The following is a 22,604-nucleotide window of genomic DNA, read 5'->3' on the forward strand; positions in this document are numbered from 1 at the left end:
CTTCCAGGATCTCATTTCTACCAACATTCCAGTGGAAGAGACGAAGTACAATCCCCATAAATCCCCTTGTCTCAGTATTCTGGAATGATTATAATACTAATATTTTCCCTGCACAAATATACACAAGTAGATTATATTTCATAAGTAAATTAAAATTCTTGGGAAAAACCTATATTTATTAATTTCTAGAAATAATACCTAAGAATTCAAAGGAACAAACAGTTTAATGCAATTAACACGCAGCTATGCGGCTTATAAGGATTTTCATAAATTTGATAAACATTACAAATAAAAATCTTCAATTCACAAAAAAATCTTCATCTTTATAGAAGTAGGATACTAATACTTCTTCTACCACTAATTTAGATAGGCTTAGAAAAGCTTTTCAAAATAAAAGCAGAGGAAATATAATAATCACTCCAAAATATTGGGTCATAAATTTTCCATTGTATTCCCCCCCATTGTGTTTCAAGATGTATATTTCGTGTGTATTGGATGAAAAACATCAAAATGATGTAAGAGCAGTGCTTCTTTTTGTATATATGTGTACATGACAACATATTTAATTTTGGCATAGGCAGACAAATAAGAATGCATATGACGGAAAGAAAACTAGCAATGAAGTAATAGTTTCAATTTTCAAATAAAAAGTATACCGAGAAGTCATTTTATGAGTCATAAACTCATACTATTCTACAAATCGAGATTGTTCTCCAAACTTATATGGACATATCGAAATCCTGCATTACGACAGATGTGATTTGCCATACGGAAACATTCATCTCTTTATCGGACTGCAACATGTAAGCCATGCTGTATCCCTTAATAAAGCTTTATTCCTTGAAGAACACGTGTGTGTATATATATATACACTGAACCTAATGAATATACGGTATGCTAGAAATATAAAATCCTATGCGCCAATTTAGAATATAGTTAATATTTCACTTATTTCACATTTATATTCTCAAAATGCAAGATCCTTCCATCCGAAAATAGTAATGCTAGTTAGCACCTACATTTTAGTTACCGTATGCGATATTTTCAAAATGACAGTAAGCAATAACGACCCATATCAATCAAGAAAACAGTCACATAAAGATAATGACAAATTCAAATTATAGATATGCTCAATTACACATCAACATGATAGTATATTTCATAAAATATTTGTCGTAGATATATCACAGAATGCTTTGTATTTTCATTACAAATTAGATGTGCACGCCTAAAAATATACATATCGTTAGCTTACTAACGTACGGCTTATTCTCTCATACATTCATAAACAAGAAAGTCCATTAAAGTCACAGAAAATATGCTCTTTAAATTAATCACGGAAACAGATATTGTAATCTAAATTAAATGGCTAATATTTAGAATATTTCAAATGCAATAGATATAGAAAACGTAGTTCCAAAATGCTTGCAATTAGTAAGTAAAGAGAGAATTTAATAATTCCTTACAAAAAGAAATGCTCTTATCAAACGACTGTAATGTTGTTAAGAAGAACACATTTCGGAAAATCTACACTTTAAGTTATATTTCATTGAATAACACAAATAATTTAACAAAGCAGACATAAATGTTCAAAAATGAAAAAGCAGAATGTATGTTCACCCATTCTTGGGGAGCGAATACAGTACCTATTAGATACTAAAACTGCATACCAATGAGAACATGGTATATTTTATCTTTTAAATCGAAGAGAGACCATGAAATGAAAATAGAATCACAATGCAAAAATGATTCTTTTATATGACTTGCTTATTCTTTGTGAACAACGTACAATGATAGTTGTTGAAACACTAAAAATGTAATTTAGAAATAAATATACACTAAAGAGTGCATTCATGTGTTCCTATACTAAGATCGAATCGTTTATAGTGATTGAAATCTGTCATGTAGGATATGCAATCCTATTGCAAATATACTAAGCTGATAAAACGACTTATAGAATGGCTTTTCAGTATTAAAAATATGTTGAAAATAAAATATTAAGATCTTATTTTTCTGACAGTGACAATAACAGTTTTTATCAGAAAGACAAGGACATAATCAATATCATTAGTATTTATCTAGTCTAACTGTGCCACGGTGAAAGAATACTTCGTGATAGAGCCTATTTCATATCGTACAATCACAATGCAATACAGATGCAGGAAAACCCCATCCCAATGTGTAAGAAAACACAAGTTATTTCCCTCTTCCACGCAACACATGTGTTTAAAAAATATGTGCATGTACATATAATAAAAAATAATTCGCACATACCTGCACAATAGTTACAAATAGCCAAGTCAAGAGATGTGTTTTGTTTATATCATTGTCAATGGATATATTATGTTACTTCTAGTTAAATTAATTTAGTACAGATTTTCGCATAAGCCATTAAGCAGAAATATTAAAGGTACAGGAACTATTTTAAATCGCATAATTCGACAGAAAATAAAAATGTGATATCACGCAGTTACTGATATGCATAACAGTAAAGTTTGGGTTCAAAATATGACAACATTAATGTAAGAAATGAACAGTAATATTTGGAATATTTTGGTTCAAAAACATTCATTAAATCGCATTTCACACCATAAAATTCTGTAAGTTAATGCAGTAAAATAATCAGAAAGATTAATGATTACGGTTAATTATATGGAAGGCAGTTACTTGAACGACACCACATTTTTAAATGACTATCCTATCTACCAGTACATTTGGCTAATTATGACGTGCCATAGAACAACAAAACAGGGGCTTAAATCAGTATATCAAAATTGTAGATTAATACATTTTACACGATTTTATTACGACTTTTAGAAGTCAAGAGATCTAGAAATTAATTCAACATTCAAAATATTTCTTAGTTATTTCTCTACATCATTATCATATAGGAGTCGTGGAAAACAGAGTATCTATTTCATCATAGCGCCTATTAACACATGGATTAAGGATGAGAAGGGTGCGTGCGAATTACTTTTTGATATTTTAGTGGAAGGAGGGAAACATACATAGTTAGAGAGAATTACTCTCATCTTCCTGCTCCATAACCCACCCGCAGTAAAGAATATCCTTCGCCTAATTATTTTAAGCAATTATTAAGACATTTATGTCTTACCTGCTTAACTAGCATCATTTCCCCATCCATGTATGTGTATTATATTAACTTCCAAGCCTAAAACTGCTGTTATTTCATTCTTAAAGGTAACATGTTTGTTATTATGGAACACAACACACAAATGTTCATCTTTATCATCTAGAGAGGTTGTGAAGAGAGAGTTATTGGCAAATGTTTTGTACATAATATATTATATAATTACTGTTTAATGCTCTATAATATCCTTTTATAAAGGACTTATAAATATTGCCAAAGATATTACTAACTTGAATGCAATGCAGTTTTTAAGGTTATACTACATACTAAATATTATTATAAATACTATATTCACGCTCTTTTAAAACAAATGTAAACATAAAAACCACAATGCTGATCAAACCACACTTTTCAGAGCCTGTTAGAAATTTTCTACCATCACTTGATAAATAACTTGTGCAGATTGCTATTTGAAAATAAAATATCACAGATTTTCAGTCATCATACACTTAAGGAGAAGATACTACAACATTTAATCCCAAAACTATCACAAAAATACATTTTCTTTACTTTCAAATCATCACAGAAATAGAAAATACTATCGTTCTGACTGCGCTAAAAAGTTTACATATGTGTTAACAATTAAATCGTTCCGAACTTTATGTTTCATTTATTAATAATTCATCCTTAATTTACAATTATTACAAATCACACGAAATGCTCCTCATTATTGACAGTTCAAATCTACAGAATACGATCTACAGCACAAATAAAGGAGGAAAGATAAGCAAACGAAGGCAAATACGGTTTTATAAATTGCCCTACGAGCCACAGCATATTGAAGAACATTACCTTACACGTTTCACACCTGTTTATTAAATAACACCGCGTCCTTAATTATATCTTAATAATTAAACATATGTTTAAAGCACAGTCGTTCATATTTGTACAGCTAGTGCTCCAAAAATCGTTAAAATATAATAGTTTCAGTGCAGCATTTATTCCTACTTTCAGAGTAGGTCTCATATCAAAAGGTGAATCGCATTACGATTGAAGGTAATGACGCCAAAAGCTAACCAATATACCTACCTTTATCAACATACACTCAAAGGAAAACAAGCAATGCAATCTGTGTTTGTGAAATAATATCACTTTAATTTCAAACAAGACAAACTAAATTTTTTTGGAAAAATTCTCCAAGACAATATTATAAAAACGAATTTATTATTGGAGTGTATTACAGAAAAATTTAGTACTAGGTTATAAAGATCATAAATTGAATCAATATTTAAATTTTCAGATAGTTTCAATTTGTAGTTTGTTCATTTATCCAAGTAAATATGAGAGTTACAATAAAGATTCAAAAATTTATCTTATCTTTCTATATAGGCCTACTGTATATGCACGCCTTCTTAATAAAATATCTTTCGGAATAAAAAATTATGAAAATAAAATTTCGACTACCTCATTATAAAGATTATATTCCATTTAAAACATTTCGTTAACTTGGTACAGAACATCAATATAGACTCATAAGTGAAAGAAAAATAGAAAGTGCCACAATAAGACAACAAAATGTGTAATTCAACATTTCGTAAATTCCATGGAAATAAAAACGTATTTAATCATTTTAATAATGGAGCTGTTTTCGCTGGCGACAACAGATTTCGATTACATCCACATATAGTATTATTGGGAATGAGGAAATGTATTTTAAAAATTGCCAACATGGTTTCGTTCTTTGGCATCATAAATTCGAATACGCTAAGATAGCATAATTTTGAATAAAAGTTGCATCTATTCTGATGTCACGTAAGCGTGTTTATCCTCTTCAATACAATATAAAATAGAAGGACATTTAAATTTTCAACTCTTAAGCTGGTTATCAGTGTTTCACAAAATGTTCCTCATATTATATATTGAGATGCCGAGATGCGAAAAGAGATTGTAAATTGTTATAATCAAAATTGTGAATTGTAAAATTAATATTATACTTATCTTGATAAGTTTCAAATATTTTTCGGTAATTACATTAAAATGTACAGTTAAAACTTCACTATTCAAAGGAGTGTTCCAGAGAAAATTTTGCGAGGTTTGACAACGATTCAAAGAACACAATATTGATTAGTGCAAGTTATTTTAATGTTTGCACATTAACGTTTGCAGAAAAATCATTGATCCTAAATAGGTAATATTCCTTATGTTTATTTTATGACATATTCATCTGAATGTGCTGGGCAACGCTAACGCTGTACCGAACAGAATTATCAACCCACCAAATTTTTTGATATGGCTCATAAATAAACGAGACGAGTTAAAAATCAAATCGAGAATCCTTTCCTATTTAACCTCGCAAACTCTAATGTACCTTGGAATGATGTATCTAGCAAAACTACGATGCAACTTTCCTGTTGTTAGTTCTGTTGTCATGAAATATCATCCATATTTCAGTTCTCCACACTGAACAAGTAACAGTGCAAAGTATTCAGGCGTTCAGCTATAGTTTAGTTACAGATTAAGTAAACATTCCAGTATAATAAATGATGTGTAGTAGTTGTCAGTGGATTAAGTTAAATAGGATACTTCTCAAAGTAAAAAGTAATTTTAATCATAGTGCCTTACATTCGGTGAAATATTTTGATTCAGAATTAATTATTGAACAATGAGGCAAATCATCAGCCTTTCAAAGCACATTCTTCCCCATTTTTATTATATTGAACCTACACATCGTAATATTTCTTCTCTCTATACCCTACATTGTCAAATATGGCGTAATGGACATTTCTATACACAATTTTTTCTATCGTATAATTTTTCGAAGTCTATAAATCTGGTTAAGTATTGAAAGTATTTCCATTGTATAAACAAATTGATAGTTTTTTATTAAAAGATCTTTGAATAGAATTGAGCATAACAATTAATTGGTGAAACAATCAAGATGAAGTCCAGGTTCATAACCAAAACAATATGACAGAGTATTAAAGGCAAAACGGACAATTTTCAAATTTATAAATGAACAGTGGAAACGCAATGAGTATATTTAGGGAAGAATTAAAAACAGATTGGACGCAAGCAGTACAACATTTCTATCCTAACACAGACCATTCCAGACTCATTATTTTTATTGAAACTCATTGCCTCATATGCAAAGAACAGAAAAATAAGGTTTGCAAAATTAGATTGAATTTTTGGAGCTTTTCGAAAGTTTACAAAATTAATCAAAGTGCTAGGAGAGCAACGTATAGGGCTTCCAATCTGTGTATTTAATTTTTCCCTTAGTACAGTATATTCATTGCCCTTCTGCTGTTCATTTATAAATTTGAAAATTGTTCCCTTTGCATTTAATACTCTGTCATTTTCTCTGGTTATGTACCTGGATTTCATCTTCATTGCTTCACCAACTGATTGTTACGCTCACTTTTATTTGAATTATATCTTAATCTCTTATTAAGAAAATATTGCTTTGCTAATAGAAATTATGAACATTACATGAAAATTATCTATGTTTTATAGAAGAACTGAAAAACACTCCAGTTTCAATTTATAACATAAACAAAAGTTAAGAAGTGAGAGCTGAAATAACAGATGTTATTAAACGTGGAATTAAATATTTCGTCCATCAAGTAGACATTTTCAGATTCTCAAATCAAAATTTTAAACATATATAATCACACTGAAAAGTATATACAAAGATACTTTTACGAATAATGAAGTTGCAATTCGTAAACCGTACCATTCGGATATGTACCTCCAAATAAAATGTGTATACCTTTTTCAGTGTGTTTTTTTATTTTTAAATTTCGAGAATCTCAGAATTTCAACTTGATGGGGGGAAATATATCATACCGAGTTTGATACTTATTTTAGCTCGTATAGTTGATATTATAAATTATTCTCATTCTCAACAAGTCTACACCGAAAAAATAACAAAATTTTCACCGAGTCAGTGCTAGTGCAATGGTCCTTCTCCTCCTTACATCACCTTTGTGAGAAATATCCTGTAATAACTTGTCATTCGCAGGCTTTGAAAACCACATACTTTCTAATACTTCGAATACTTTAACATTTCGAAATTAAAGGAACAACTTCTATATATGTCAAAATATATACAAGGACCTTGGTATCTATCATCAAATGTCAAACAAGATATCAAATATGCAGTCATGCATTAAAAAATTAGCAATTCATTGGGAACACGGAATAATCCTTTATATGGTACGTTATCTACTTTTCTTTAAAATATTTGGAATCTGCACAGTGTGCCTCATGTAATTTCAGACACATCTATGTGCCCAAGATAATACTCTCACGGACAGTACTTCAGTAAATGAACAAGATGCACTTACATATAAATTATTTCAATGAATTGAAAAGAAAAATATATATTACCGTTAACTTGAAACCGTCATAAAAAGTGAAATTCTTGATAGACAAATTAGAGTCGTATTACATATTGTCAAAATTAATTACAAATTAACTTAAAAATAGACCTTTATAGATTACACCAAACCTAATTTTTAATCATTGAGCCCAACATTTGGAGAATAAATCAAATATCGATTTAAAAATTATTTACAGGAAGTGAAACTAAGTCTAGGCTGGGAAAGAAAAATCGACTAATTTTAACAACAGGAATGAGAAACTACCATATATACTAAACCACATCAAAGAATATATCTTTCTATACAAAATCTGCACCTTAATCCATCGGCATCCTTAAGCACATTCCCTCCATATTTTATAAAACAAAATAAACTACAGGAAAACCAAATTAATATTTATGAGGCACAATAATTCATATTATAGACAGCAAAAATGTTCTAAAAGGAAAGCAATAAAAAGTGAATATATTATACTTTGTATTTTGTTAAAAGAGTAATTACATTTTTCTAATGTTCAATGTTTTATAATTATATTTGCACATGTCAGCTGTTATGCACAGACAGTGATAACAAGATTTGTTTTAAAATTAAACATATAATAAAATTATTTATTGTGTTACTATGGCACATTCGCTTTCTCAGCCTTGGGAACACGTTGCACACTTCATTATTTTGTGAATGACAGCTACATTTTTCATGCAATTTTAATATGTAATTTAAATAATTTATTTATATACATAAATGCTACGCTTATTATATAAATAATTCTACACTCTGTTTATAATGTAGAGATTAAGTATTGTAATTTCATGTTTTGTACCACTATGATGCCGCATGTACAATGCTTATCAGGTACATTCGTCTGACAATAGAGCCTCTTTGTAAGAAAATATTTTCCTCTGATGTTTGGGTTGATAATTGTATTCTTATGTAGCACCAGTCTCTTTAGTTTTCACACCAGGTCCTCTACCAAAATGTCTTGTCGTTCTTTTGTAAACTAGAAAAATCACTGCAGATGTTCAAAATTATCTCTGTTCGTCAATTTAGTATCCAAAATGATCTGATAACAGCACTTTGTCAACGTGAAAAGTCTTTAAGAGACCAAAGTTTTTCCGAAAAGGAAGTGTTGGGAACCGAAGTATCTGCCTAATTAAGACAGTTTTTTCATATATGATTGCTTTTCTCGCTAAACGCGAGTTCACTTCTTTACAGGACTAGTAACTTTTGGAATTCGTCGGTAGGATGAGTAACAAATTCTTTCTATAAAAAACGGAAGACCAAGTACCCTCTTCTGCTCATCTGGTAGACTGGCCAGTGAAAAACGTTTATAAAAATAATTTTTCATCGCGGTTAGTTATAGATCCAACAGAGATACATTCTTTAAAGTATGAGCAATACAGATGTAATAGATAAAAAGAATATGATGGATCTAGCTGTTGGATTTTTGCCTTTAGAGTATTTTGATTTAAAGCCTCACAGACTCCTAATTATTAGATTATTCTTATGATACTGAAGCAGCTCGTATTTACTTTATATATGCATATACTCTGGCGTCTTTCACAACAGAGCTCGTCTGCCAGAAATTTGACAATGGTTACAAAACAGATCTTGTTTATTTAAACAGTATCCAAATTTTCAGAGAGGCTATACGACGGAAGCAGTTTTGAAAACAAACATTTGTGATCTGGAAAAACATATCCTCAGCTTCATACAGTATGTTTCTTACAGTGGATATTTGATTATTTTGGCCACAGTTAAAACTCGTCAGGTTAAGCCCGTCTCATACTCACCTCTTTGGTAATTATAATATTTATTTTTATTTTATTAGAATGATCTGTTTTGCGTCGCATCGATACAGATAGGATTTTTGTCGACGAGAATTTTGGAACATACAACTTTAAAGATACCGTACATGAGAAACGACACGGCATTTTGGCAAGACCTAAATTCCCTTCAATTTGTTTCTTCCCTCACAAGCTGGAAGATGGAGAGAGTTGCACTACCTATAGTAGGTAAGTAAGCACAGCTTTGAATGTTTCACAAGAGTAGAAATTGACTTAAAATTATCACACCGAGCACAGTCACACACAAATAACCCAAACTATGCAAATTTCTCTATAAGTTACAATTGTATTGATACTTTGATTTTGCAAAGGAGTCCTTTTCGATCCAGAGTAGAATTATTCTAAGTAGATCGGATTAAAATATTACATCTTAAGGTGAAAGAAACAGTAGAAATTATAAAAGACGGTTATTATCCAATATTGGCCGCCTGATTTCTTGCAAATCGCAGTAAATTATCGTTGCTGGCTTACTTTCTGGCAGATTTTAATTCTAAATGATCTCTGACATTCAATTTTCCTGGAGAATCAGAGAGCTCTTTCCACATACGATTTTTTATTCGCTAGTTGTTTACCGTCGTACTAACACATCGAAGGATTGGAAGCAGCTAGGACTAGAAACGAAGCAACTGTGGCTTGAATTAAGGTACAGTACCAACATTTTCCTGGCGCTTAAATGGGAAACCACGGAAAAATAACCATCGGGGCTGCTAACGGCGGAATTTGAACCACCGTCTTCCGAATGCAAGTTTACTACTAAACCTAGATCGTCCGATCAGCTCACTAGGTTTTTTCATATATGTGTATACATAAAATTGGTCAGAAATACGTAAATATCTCTGTACTTTTTGATACTTTGAACTTGAGATGGGGTTCCTGTTCTAGAACGGTGAAAATATGCTAAGTGGGTCAATTTGATGACAGTTTTCCTTCAGATAGAAAAAGATGCACTATATTTGCCCAATACTGAACGCTTGATTTCTCACCAGCAGTATTAAATTTTAGCATCCGATAAACACCTCAGTTCTATATGATATGCAATTTGGCATCAGAAAAATAGAAATCTTTCCCCTTCTGGCAATACACAAAATTACGCAACATTTTCTCTATATTTTTGATCATTTGAAATTGCAAACAATGTTATATTCTATTCAGAGAATAAGTATTCTAAGGAGGTCAGTTTAACCACAACATTTCTTAAGAAAGAAATAACAAGATAAATTATTTTCAAAAGATGTCGTCATCCAATATTGGACACTTAATTTCTTCCCAGTACTAATACATTATCATTTTTATTTTAACCTTCTGATATACTAAACTTCTAAATGCACTCTGATATGTAATTAGGCTTAGGAAAAAACTATTTCCACAAATAACTACAGAAAAATCTGGACAGAAGTATGTCAATTTCTCGGTGCATTCTTCGAGGGAAACTAGTTTTGTTCCAATCAGAGTGGGAATATTCTAATATGGGCAATTTAACCATACAGTTTCTTAAGATAAAAGAGACAGTATGCATCATAAACAATCATGGCTGTTGTCCAATATTGGGTGGATGATTTCTTGTCAAAAGCAGTAAACTATCATTGTTGTTTTAACATCTGGCAAGTACTTTAATTTTATGTTATATACAATTTGGCATGGAAAAAATTGAAATTCTGAAATCCCTTTATATTTTTCAATAAATTCTCATTTAATTTGAACTAGCAAAGGATTTTCGTTGCATTCCGACTGGAAATCAGCCTATACAGGTTGGAAATATTCTAAGTAAGCCAAGTCAATGAATAGTGTTTCTTAAAACAGACAGAAGTCACCCTGGCCACTATACGGAAGAATGGATGTGGTCCAATATTGGATGCATGATTTCTTGCCAATAGCTGTGAATTATTATTATTCCTTTTACCATCAACACCTTACGTATTACAACTTTCCTCTATGAGGATTCTTGTTTAATTTCTTGAACAACTTACCAAAAGTTTAAATATAATAGAAGAAGTGTATGTAATTATCAATTAAATGTATAGCTGCCTCTGTGGATCAGTGGTAGAGTGTCGGCCTCCGGATCCCAAGATAGCGGGTTCAATCCCGGCAGAGGTAGTCGGATTTTTGAAAGGCGGAAGAAAGTCCATTCGACACTCCATGTCGTAAGATGTCGGCATGTAAAAGAGCTCTGGTGACACATTTGGTGTTTACCCGACAAAATTCATTAAATCTCAGCCATAGACGCCCAAGAGAGTTTCGGTTTACTCAGTCTGCCATCTAGCAGGCCCAGAGTAAAAAAAAAAACGTCAAAATTGACGAGCAGACAGCCAGATGGCGTCAAACTGAAATGTCTGCACACGGTAGCTAAGGCCATACGATTATTAATTAAATGTACGATCTTCAGACACCATATTCACAATATATCACTAAAAGTGAACGAGAATAGAGGCAACGAGTTTAAGTACCTGGGGACGATCGTTTAGTAGACGTAAAGTGAAGCAGTCCGGTCATCGTTACTTCTTCGTAATGCTCACTTAATATTTTGAAGCTAAAGCAAGAATGATTAAATGTTGCGTTTTGTCATAGTTTTTACATGAACCTCCACGTTTGATATCGTTAATCGACATTAAGCATTCAAATGTGGATTTATAGCAGAAAGTTCTAAATAAATGTGGGGTGTATAGCAGAACATTTTGAATATCCTGGAATATAACAGATACGAATAATGAAGTCTTGCTTGGAGCAAGTGCAGTCTGTGAACATGTAAGGACCGTCAATGTCAGAGTACCTTAATGGTAGCGTTGGTGTTTATTATTTTAAAATAAACTACAAATGGGCAGCCCTCCTCTCGTAACACTAATGTAAAGAAATAATGGAATGGTACAACACTTCAAAGAATGAACGAATCGGCAAACTGAAGGGAAGGCTAACATTAGTACGTGGAAGCTTCTCCTAGAGCCACTTAGATAATTTAACTCAATTTCAAGTTCCGAAGAGAAATTATAACTCATTAAGGTTATAAAATTTTATATGAGTCACCCTGTATTTATCCTCAAAGATATCACAGTTGTTTAGTAACGTCTAGTACTTCAGGTTGGGTAATGTGAGATTCGAATTAGACCAGTGAATCCAAGTCAAATCATCGCCAACGTACATTCTCAAGTAGAGAGTACCTAAGGGTTCCCCTCTCGGTCACCTCTGATGACACGCAGAGAATACTGTGGGTGAGATCTACCGTCCCCCATCCACAGCGGAGAGAACTAAAAACTGGGCCAAATGATGAGATGAGAAACATTTTCAAATGATGTATATTATTCTTCCGGGTCAAAAATGCGGTGATTACAGAGCTGGCAGAAGGCAAACATCATGACTGTTGAAAGAACGGACAAGATTCCGAACAGCCAAGCTATTAGAATTGTAGCAGATAGGTTTAAATTTGTCACATCGGTAGCCAAAATGAGACTAACCTGCAATAGTACAAAGAAGGAAAAAGTACTAATCAATAATTATATGAAAATAGCAAAATGGGAGCTCAGCTAGCGCGAAACACCTTCAGCAACCGCAATTTCAATCTAGATCTAAAGGCTAGGATTGGTCAGGGGCTACGCATTTTCCCACACTCTTGTGTGGAATGGAAGGGTGAACTCTTAACCCAAGTCCTCTGCAAGAAGCTGGAAGCCTTCGAAATGTAGGTCTGTGTTACGTATCCCGTGGACCACAAGAATAAGGAATACTGAGGTGATGAAAAGGCTAAACAAGAAGATCAAGATAATCCTTTCCATCAAAAAGTGGAAACTTGATTATTTCGGACACGTGATGCGAAATGAAAAGTACAGGATTAGTGATGCGAAGGAAGATCTCAGAACAACGGAGACCCGGCCGCAGAAGAATCTCCTGGGTGAAGAATCTGAGGGACTGGTTCGAGATGAGCACGATGCCGCTTTTCCATGTGCCAGACTCAGACACTATAATATCCATGATTATCGACAACATTCGACAGAAGACGGCATGGCAAGAAGTACTTTGTGTTGCAGAAATAGAAAGATTCCGAAGTCGTCGTTCTTCAAGCCTGAGATGATCCAAAAGCTGGGCGATTTTTTGGGTATTTGCATCAAGCATCGATCACGGGTCTACACATAGGAATTCCTTCTGCTTTATACAAGGTGATACATATAAACCTTTGCAATTTTAATGAGTTAAAACTTCGGAACCAATAAAAGAAAACGTGTGCTATCTGTTCCGAAATACAGATTAGCTGTGTGAGAATTCTCAGAGTAAATGTGGAAATCATCTTCCACCTGCATCCATACACAACTTTACTCAACGTACCATGTTCGATCACATTCTCAGAAGTGTATTTTAATCAATATTACTCATTTCATTCTTAATGACCTCATGAGTTCTTAAAATCACAGGAATAGAACCAGCTTTTGGGTGGTTAGGCCGTGTGCATTATGCAGAGTTTCGTCCAGACGTGCCATTTGGACTCATCAGCTGGAATGGCACGCCCCTCCAGGACTCTGCTTAGCAGTGGCAGACCAAACTGTGTGGCCCCGCCGTGTTAGCAAATCAAGTTTGCTAACCTGCTAAAGGAGAAATGACTTCCCCGTTTAAAAAATGCTCCCCCATTGGAGATACAATATCAAAAAAGGCTTTCACGGCCGCAGATCTTAAAATCACAGGAATAGAACCAGCTTTTGGGTGGTTAGGCCGTGTGCATTATGCAGAGTTTCGTCCAGACGTGCCATTTGATATCATGAGTTCTTGTTCGTGTTATGACTGTAAAACGTATAGACTGTGAACTATTTAATAGCAGCCAGCAATAACGATACAATAATAACAAAAGAAGAAGTGGTGATGCAGGAAGAAGATATAAAGGAAAGAACAACCTTTAGGAAGAAAATTGCGCAAATGAGGGATGCACCGGAGAAATTCGTCAAGTCATGCAACATCTCGGTCGAAGAGCAACAAAGGAGAAGTCAAAGACTTAAGAACATCTGGAAGAAGTGCAAAGGAAAGGGCTAAGTTTGAGAGACAGAAGATCTGGTAGATTTTGTAAACGTGGTCCACAGATGACCTTAAGAATAAAATAAAATAAATAATACAATACAAGACAGAGAAACTCTCAGAAGATTGATCCAAACTGTCAAGGCTTTCCAGGAGAAGGAGAAGAGGACATGCGAGAGGAGGAAACGACAAAGTGAAAGAGTAAAGAACTATTGGTAGTCAAGAAAAGAAGGGTCAATAGGCATGCACAGGATAACTTTGCGTGGTCCTTAGATGGCCATAGTCAACAATGAATGGCAGGGGTGCTAATATACATTCTACTAAAACTACTGAGATGATGAAACTCAATATCAAGTTCCAGGGGGGAAATTATAAATCATTAAGGTTGTAAAGGTTTATATGGGTCAACCTCTATTTATTCTAAAAGATATCACAGTTAGTTCGTAAGTCCACGTCTGCTAATTCATGCTGGATACTGTTAGACCCGATTTAGACTACTCGATCAATGCTTGCTCGATTGCAGAATAGCTATCATGTCGATACACCGCGTACTTCCATTGCTGACAGAATGAGGGTTTCAGATCTTCTGTCTCTCAAACTTAACCCTTTCCTTTGCACTTCTTCCAGATGTTCTTAAGTCTTTGACTTCTCCCTTGTTGCTCTTCGACCGAGATGTTGCGTGACTTGACGAATTTCTCCGGTGCATCCCTCTGTCACATTCTCAGAAGTGGTTACACCGATTGAATTTATTGGAGTAATGATCCAAACAACATATTTCTCTTCTACAGATAATGGATGATGGACGTGAAGATGCCGTGGACTTTTTGTGGTTGATCATGGTCAATTATGGATGGAACAAGGTTCCGTGAGGAAGGAGGTCTTAACGACGAATGAAAAATTTATTGTAGATGAGAAGGTACACGGTTTGTGCTGTGACGAATCATTTTGCAGAATTGTTAAGCGTTTCCAGGCCAAAGATCAGCCAACATAATTGACCATGATCAACCACAAAAAGTCCACGGCATCTTCACGTCCATCATCCATTATCTGGAGAAGAGAAATATGCTGTTGTTTGGATCATTACTCCAATAAATTCAATCGGTGTAGCCTTCCATAACACTAAACTTCTTCACGTCCACAATATCTTCATCTGACCTAAGTTGATTTCTACTCACTCTTCTGATATTATCATACATTTTACAACAGAAGTACGTTATTATAAAGACCCAGATATCTCAAGATTTGTCCCATACATCTATCGCTTTTCCTGGATCAATTTGGACAAATCCTTCTTTTCTCAACAAACTTCATTTGCTATCTACTAATTTTGTAATCCAGACTATTCACCTCATCCTTACTAGTTATTTGTGTATTAGTCCATTTTAAAGGCTTCTATTCACATTATTTCTCCACCAGCGATCATCTGTGCTTCACTTAATTCAGCGTCACGCACCATCACGAAAATATCCATTTCGCGTATCCACGTTCGAGGTAACCAAATGTCTCTTCCTCTGAAAAAGCTTCTCTTAATTTGGTTTTTAACTATTAAAATCTATGTTTGAAGTGAGCAAATAGGTCTTCATCAGGAAATCTTTCCTTGTTCAATCTTATTCAGCAATCACTCGCAATTTTACCACTCAACCATCACGGCTCATTTGCGTCCTTTCGTACTCTCTCCAAGACTATTGTCCATGCAATGATAGGCCAATGGCTCATGTACGACCCATAGTGCTTGAATTTTATTTTTCTCGTATAATGCAGAATTTCCACGTTAATGATCACTCAGTCAAACAAAAGGGATATTCCGGAATGGATATAAATATTTTCAAGAAGTGGTCCCAAGCATGTAGGCTTTGGAAAGTGCTGTATAAAACCTGTTTTGAGGTTACTGGAAGACAGAGTTCTGAAATTAATACCAGTTAGAATAAAATTCTAACATATGACTTGTATTATTCTTTTTGAATATCGACGAATTATCGAAAAAGGTGTATCTCGGTGCTTTGGAAGTGATATTTAACACGTAGTTATGTCACTAAACATCCAGATGAAAGTTGTGGTCGAAAACGACCCATGATGTAAATACTACACTCTCAATTATTTTCGAAATTACTTTTTATTTGCAATAACTTGCTCCTAAACGAATGGATAGTAACAAAAACATGTATTTTGTGATTATTTCTAACTTGGCCTAAAAACTAATGTGATAGAGTTGATAGTAGAAGGGGATTGTATATTCTACTTTAATATTTTGGAGGTTCCTCTAGACTAATATTTCACCAACGGAAAAAGGATTTGAGGCTTATTTTGTACATATTCATTTATTTTCAGATAGTCAATGAACCAGTTCATATCATTAGAACAATTAGTATCTGGCAAAGTTCAACTATAGCAAGTACGACATAAATGTGTATAAAAACTCAAAATATTACGTATTCGACAATCAGGAAGTGAACAAATAGAGACGATTATCCCCAGCAAGATAAGTGCGATATTAGCATCAAATATATTGGACAAAAGTAACAGTATTTCTTAGACTCACAAGGAAGGCTGCTGTGCACTCTAAAATGTACTTCGTTCTGCGCGTATTTATCCCTCCGTGATAAAAGGGATAATAGAATAATAGAATAACAGAAACAGAAGCCGATTAGCACAATGCAGTTACTCAAAACCTTAACATTGTAGAGGACGTGTCAGACTACTTTCACAACTGGAAACAAAACCGAAATATTTGTAAAAGTTTAAAGAAAATATTATATCGCCTTGTACTTCTCTATCAGTGCTTTAAAACCGATCAGGAGATTCTTGAGGAAGATTCCAATATATTCATATTAACAGGAATATTACACAGATTTGTATTAACACTGACTTCCATTTAAAAGACATGTTTTATTTATTAAATTCCCATAATTAGTATTAATTTGAAATTTCAGGTATAAATTTAATGAGAATTATTGCTTCCACAAACAAATAGGGCAGGAGTGTATTCAGAATAAAGAAGAAAATGCAGCTAGCCTAAGAATGGATGGATTTGATGAAATACTGCATGAACCAGTTTTGGTAGAGAGGATATGTGGTGGCATGGAGGAGGATAGTCCGTCTAGAAGAAGAAGAAGAAGAAGAAGAAGAAGAAGAAGAAGAAGAAGAAAGATGATGATTATGATGATGTTGGTTTTACGTCCCACTAACTACTTTTACTGTTTATGAGACGCCGAGGTGCCAGAATTTTGTCCCGCAGGCGTTCTTTTATTTAATCTCAGAAGGCCAGCGATTCAGTCACTCAGCCCAGCTATCTAGAAGAGGAATGTAATCGAACGTAGATAGTAAGAGAATTAGAGGAAGGCCTAGAGAAAATGGTAAGACTCAGTTAGAAACGATTTCAATATAAGGGTAGAAATATAGCATTATTGAGGCATCAAATTCAGTCGCGGAGATTTGTAAATTTGTAAAAATGGTTAAGTCTATTACGAATATATATATATATATATATATATATATATATATATATATTGTTAATTCAAATCCAGAATTGCTTTATATTTTAAAGAGAATAAAACTTACCATTTGCATTAAGAAAATCTAAAAAGTTGAAACAAAAATTGTATATTTTTTGCATATATAGCAAACAGTTTGCTGGTTTGTGGTATTCGTATATTGCCCAACAGTTTTTAATTGCAGTATTCATATTATGGGACTTTTTTCATTGGACAAGTAAATCTGAGCAGTAAGAAAGATATTGTGTGGAGTTTTCAATGACCACAATTTAAAATTTTCATTACTAAAATGTTTGCGATATGTGAGCAAACATACAATTTTTATATCTCTACTTCGTACTAATATGGCGGCGAGCGAAACAATATATTTATACCGATTTGATGTATCTGTAGCTGGAACTCTCTGAGGATTGATTGATACAAACATCATATCAGATAGTTAAACAAATTAGACTATAAAAGTATAGAAACAAACTATGAGCAATTACATATTCTGGAAGTGATTCCAGTCACTTATTTGCAGAATTTTACTGCCGCCAAGAACGAATAAGAATATATTTTAAAATTAACTCCGCCTTATGTTCCAGTTCAATCCCTGAGGACACGACAGGAAGTTTTCCTAATGGCTTATGTGAGAGGCATCGCCTACAAATGGACTACAAAGAAACAAGCAGCTATGTCAACGAAGTATTCAGCCATTCCATATAGAACACACCTCCAAGAATGAAACTTATACTTCCATCTCCTGTAGTGATATAAACCTAAATTTAAATTTATTTTAGATATAGTTATTTCCAGGTATATTCTATAAGAATCTTCTATTATAGGCCTAATAAATTTACATTAGTTCTGTTGTAAAAATTGTTAAAAATAAATTAGTTATTAGAAAATAAAATAAGTCTCCAGTGATAATCTAGATTTACTTACTGTACAAGAAGATTTTCTTTTATCATATACCTGAACCGCAGTTCTGGAAAGTCTTCCTGACGTTATGTACACATCTTTATCACTGGTTCCATCTAGCAACTTCTCCTCTAACATTTGGAATTTTGATCTCCATCATGGGCCGCAGCATCCATTTGCTGGTAGCTAGGAGACATTTCTCTTTCTCCTTCTATTTTTTCTTTTATTTGTTCGCGTCAGGAGCATCATCCATAAAAATTACGATAAAGAAAACAAAATTATGATAACTTCCTATATATCAGCCCAAAATTTTGCAACTTTTATGGCGTTGGTGCTGCCTAGAGCCAGATCAATGGTATGGGGGTGAAGGGCAGTTCGTCAGGTGATGATATCTGTTGTTTAGCACAGTCGCAGAAGTTATTCTTCTCTCAATAAACCCCATTTCTTTAGGATTCCTTGAATCTCCTAATCCCAACACGCAGTCTGTTTGCTGATTCTCACGTAGTCCAGGATTCCTCACGCTAAGGGGGCAGCTTCTCTTCAAGTTTCACTTGTTTTAGAAGATACGGTTCTTTACAGTTCCATACTTCAATCCTGGTTTTCTTTGGGTCTGTAACTAGAGGTGTTATCTCTGACTTTAAGCGAGTTGATGGCAGGTGAGGTCCATGTAGAGGATGTACTGAGGAGATGGAGAACTTCGACATCTCTATATTCGCGTCTACTTTACGTCAAGTCTCAGGTGGAGCTAAATTTGTAGGGGTTAGCTTTAGACAATCTGTGATCAGTCGGCATGATTTTGTGGGGTTAACATCGACCTTTTTAGCGTGTGAAGATTTATACCATACAAGGCTGACATATTCACCAGCCGAATAGAACAGTTCCACGGCTAAAGCTTTTACTGTTTCAGGATGAGCCCCCAACCCGATCCTGTCATCTTTCGGATCAGAGCACTGTGGCAGAAGACTTTTGCGTTGGTGTTAACACAGTGGTACATGTTTGCTAGCGATCGATCTTGAGTGACACTCTGATCACTGTATTCCATCCACTTCACATGCAACTTTTTATTTCTCGGGTAAAAAGCATTCCTACTAAAACCCCTATACTGCACCATTCCATGTAATATACCCAGGCTCCTCACAATCAACACAGCTAGTGAAACACGGTACACTTGTTCAATGGTCTGTATGATCAGTCCAGTCGTCATCTTCTCACCCTTCTGCATGGATAAGTGATCCCAGAGATACTTTAGGAACATTCCTCAGACCATAATGCTGCCAACTATAGCAAAGGTTCCAGGTTGTTTGTCATCCACTGTTTCTCACTTGACACGCAAAAGGTCCATGCGTGCGATGAAACATAAAACGGAACTCATCGGAAGAAAGCAACCCTTCACCGTCATCGGTAATGTCGTGCAGGTGCAGTGACCTTTTTGTTTCCTTCAAAGCCACATATGCAGCAGTGTTCACTAAACTGTCTTTTCAGACACAAGCCCGGTGATCGTTTGATTCATTTTGTCAGTCAACCGCCGCACTATAGCATGCACTCTTGAGTTCACCACTCTAATACTGTATAAGGAAAGCCCTGAAGAGTGAGCGTTTCGCCACTGATCAAACGGTTTCTGATGCTGTGAAACAAAGGTTCATCCAACAACCTGCCTCCTTCACTGTGGAAACTTGTTGAGCGTTTTCCCAGGAGCCTCAACGATGAGGAGGTGGGATGATTATGTGTAGTTATCTCACACCATTATCAGTATGCTGCCGTTTTTATATAGTGTATGTTGCCCAAGAAAAAATATATGATTATTGTGAACATTCTGTCAACAATCCACTGAAGAAATTTGCTCAGCAGAGATGTTTACATGTGTGTCTGTCTCGTTTTGGAGAATCACTGCATACTTCTTATCCCTCTTAGAAGTTTTACAATCAGCAGTTAAATAAGAAAATATTCACTTCACCTGTTGTACCAACTGACTGAGATTTTTTGCAACCTACTGATTATTGTGCAACACTCGTTCGCAGAACATATTCATGACCATATAACCTGGTTGTGGATTACTGACCATAGAATCACCTTTGTGTGGTTGTAAAGATACTTAGCAAAATTGGAAATTCAATTGGCAGATCTTTCACAAAAGGGGAAGTAATAGGAAAACTCAATCTCGATGAGCTAGACAACAACCACTGGACGGGTAGGAGAATTAGGGATGTCCTGAGAAAACAAGCCTTCCATACCTCGTCCACACAAATGAAGGTGAAATGGTACAGCGGTATATGCAAACCATCCCAAAGCGAACTTCTGGCTGAGTAATCGAACGAGATTATGAAACTGAATGGACAAATAACGTCCAACGTTTCAGCGTTCGAGCGGTACCCGGCAGATGTCCAAGCACAACCCTCTACCGTCATCCAGACTGTGGTGAGATAGAAACTATATGGCACGTGCTTGAATTCTATCGTACGGGAGAATTTCAAAAGAACGCTCACCATAAAAAAGCGAGAACAGCTTTGGCATCTGCAATGCGAGATTCAAGTTGGAAAATCCATGAAGTAGTTCACTGTCTATCTTCTACTGGATATGTAAGAACTGCAGACATCGTTGCGATCCATTGTCAATTGTATCGAGCCGTGGAAGTCGATCCAACTGTCCGTTTTGAGATAAATTGTGAACAAGCCTGCAAAGTTGAATCCGAAAATAACAACATGTAGGTACCGTAGTGTACATCCCGTATCCCATAGAACCTTACCCTATTTTAGAGAATATCATAGTAAATATCATAAAAGACTCAGTTAGCATTATGATATAGGTCATGGCATTTTACGATTCTGATTTGTGCTATTCACAATATCGCTATAGGTCATTGTATTATATAGAGTAATATGTACCTTTGGCTTTCAATTAGAATTCAGGACCTCGTGGGCACTCACACTTTGTGAATTGATACCACGTCGGAAAATACTGTATATATAACACCTAGATCAATAAAGGGATCTCCTAGTGCTCAAACCTGGGGGGTCTGGGAATTGCAATGGTACAGAAACCCATCTGCCAACAATGTAAGTCATTGACCAACATTCATACACATATATCTTCTAAAGAGAAAAATCTCCTTTCCCCACTTGAACACCTGCGGAGTCACTTCCTGGTTGAATAGAAGAAACTCCATGCAGGATGTTGACTCACGTGAAACGTCCAATCTCGTAACAGCTGATGATGTGAACTGTGGCACCACTGTCTTAACAAGTTACAGTTTTTTAAATATATGTAAATTATTTCTTCTCCAAAAGCGCTTACCTCTTAGCAGGAACGACACGACCCTGAAAAAGAATGTGTATCTTCTACCCCACACAGGTAAGTAAACACTTCCTAGAGGCAAAGCAGGAAAAGGCTAACACTGTGGATTCACTTTTCTTCCTCGCTGTATATGTCGAGGATCAGATGGGCCACTCCCCTAATACACTCCAGGCATGTCAAGAGATAAGTGAAAATTTCTCTTTATAATATATGTTCACCATAACTGCAGTCCATGGTCTTCACTATGCAAAGACGTGGGCAGCGACAATAATATCCCGTACATCATCACTTATTTTCACTGGAAAATCTGACAGCTGGAGGAAGAATTAGTGTGGTAGAAAAACTATGTAGCGTTACAGCACTAGAATATTGTGGTAAGATTAGTTTCTTCAGAGACGAGCTATTAACTATACATAATCAATTGCTATAGTTCATGGTGAGTATTACATTTCATGGAATAGCCGTTCCGGGGAAGGACGTGAAAGCTGCAGAGACGACTCGAACCAACTAACATAATCCTTCTTTTAAGATTCCATGTATTAATCTAATATTTCTGCATCACCTCACTTCGCTCGTCTGCACTCCATTATTTTAAAAGTTATCAGACAAATTTCTC

General features: G+C 34.7%; 1 protein-coding gene across 2 annotated transcripts in view; it reads right to left on the reverse strand.

Annotated features, from left to right (window-relative positions):
• LOC136884650 (cilia- and flagella-associated protein 298) overlaps positions 1 to 22,604 on the reverse strand; it is a 611,731-nt gene that overhangs the window by 358,335 nt on the left and 230,792 nt on the right. The gene's annotated exons all lie outside the window — the stretch shown is intronic.

The sequence above is a fragment of the Anabrus simplex genome, chromosome 13, assembly GCF_040414725.1.
Source record: "Anabrus simplex isolate iqAnaSimp1 chromosome 13, ASM4041472v1, whole genome shotgun sequence".
Taxonomy (NCBI): Eukaryota; Metazoa; Arthropoda; class Insecta; order Orthoptera; family Tettigoniidae; genus Anabrus; species Anabrus simplex.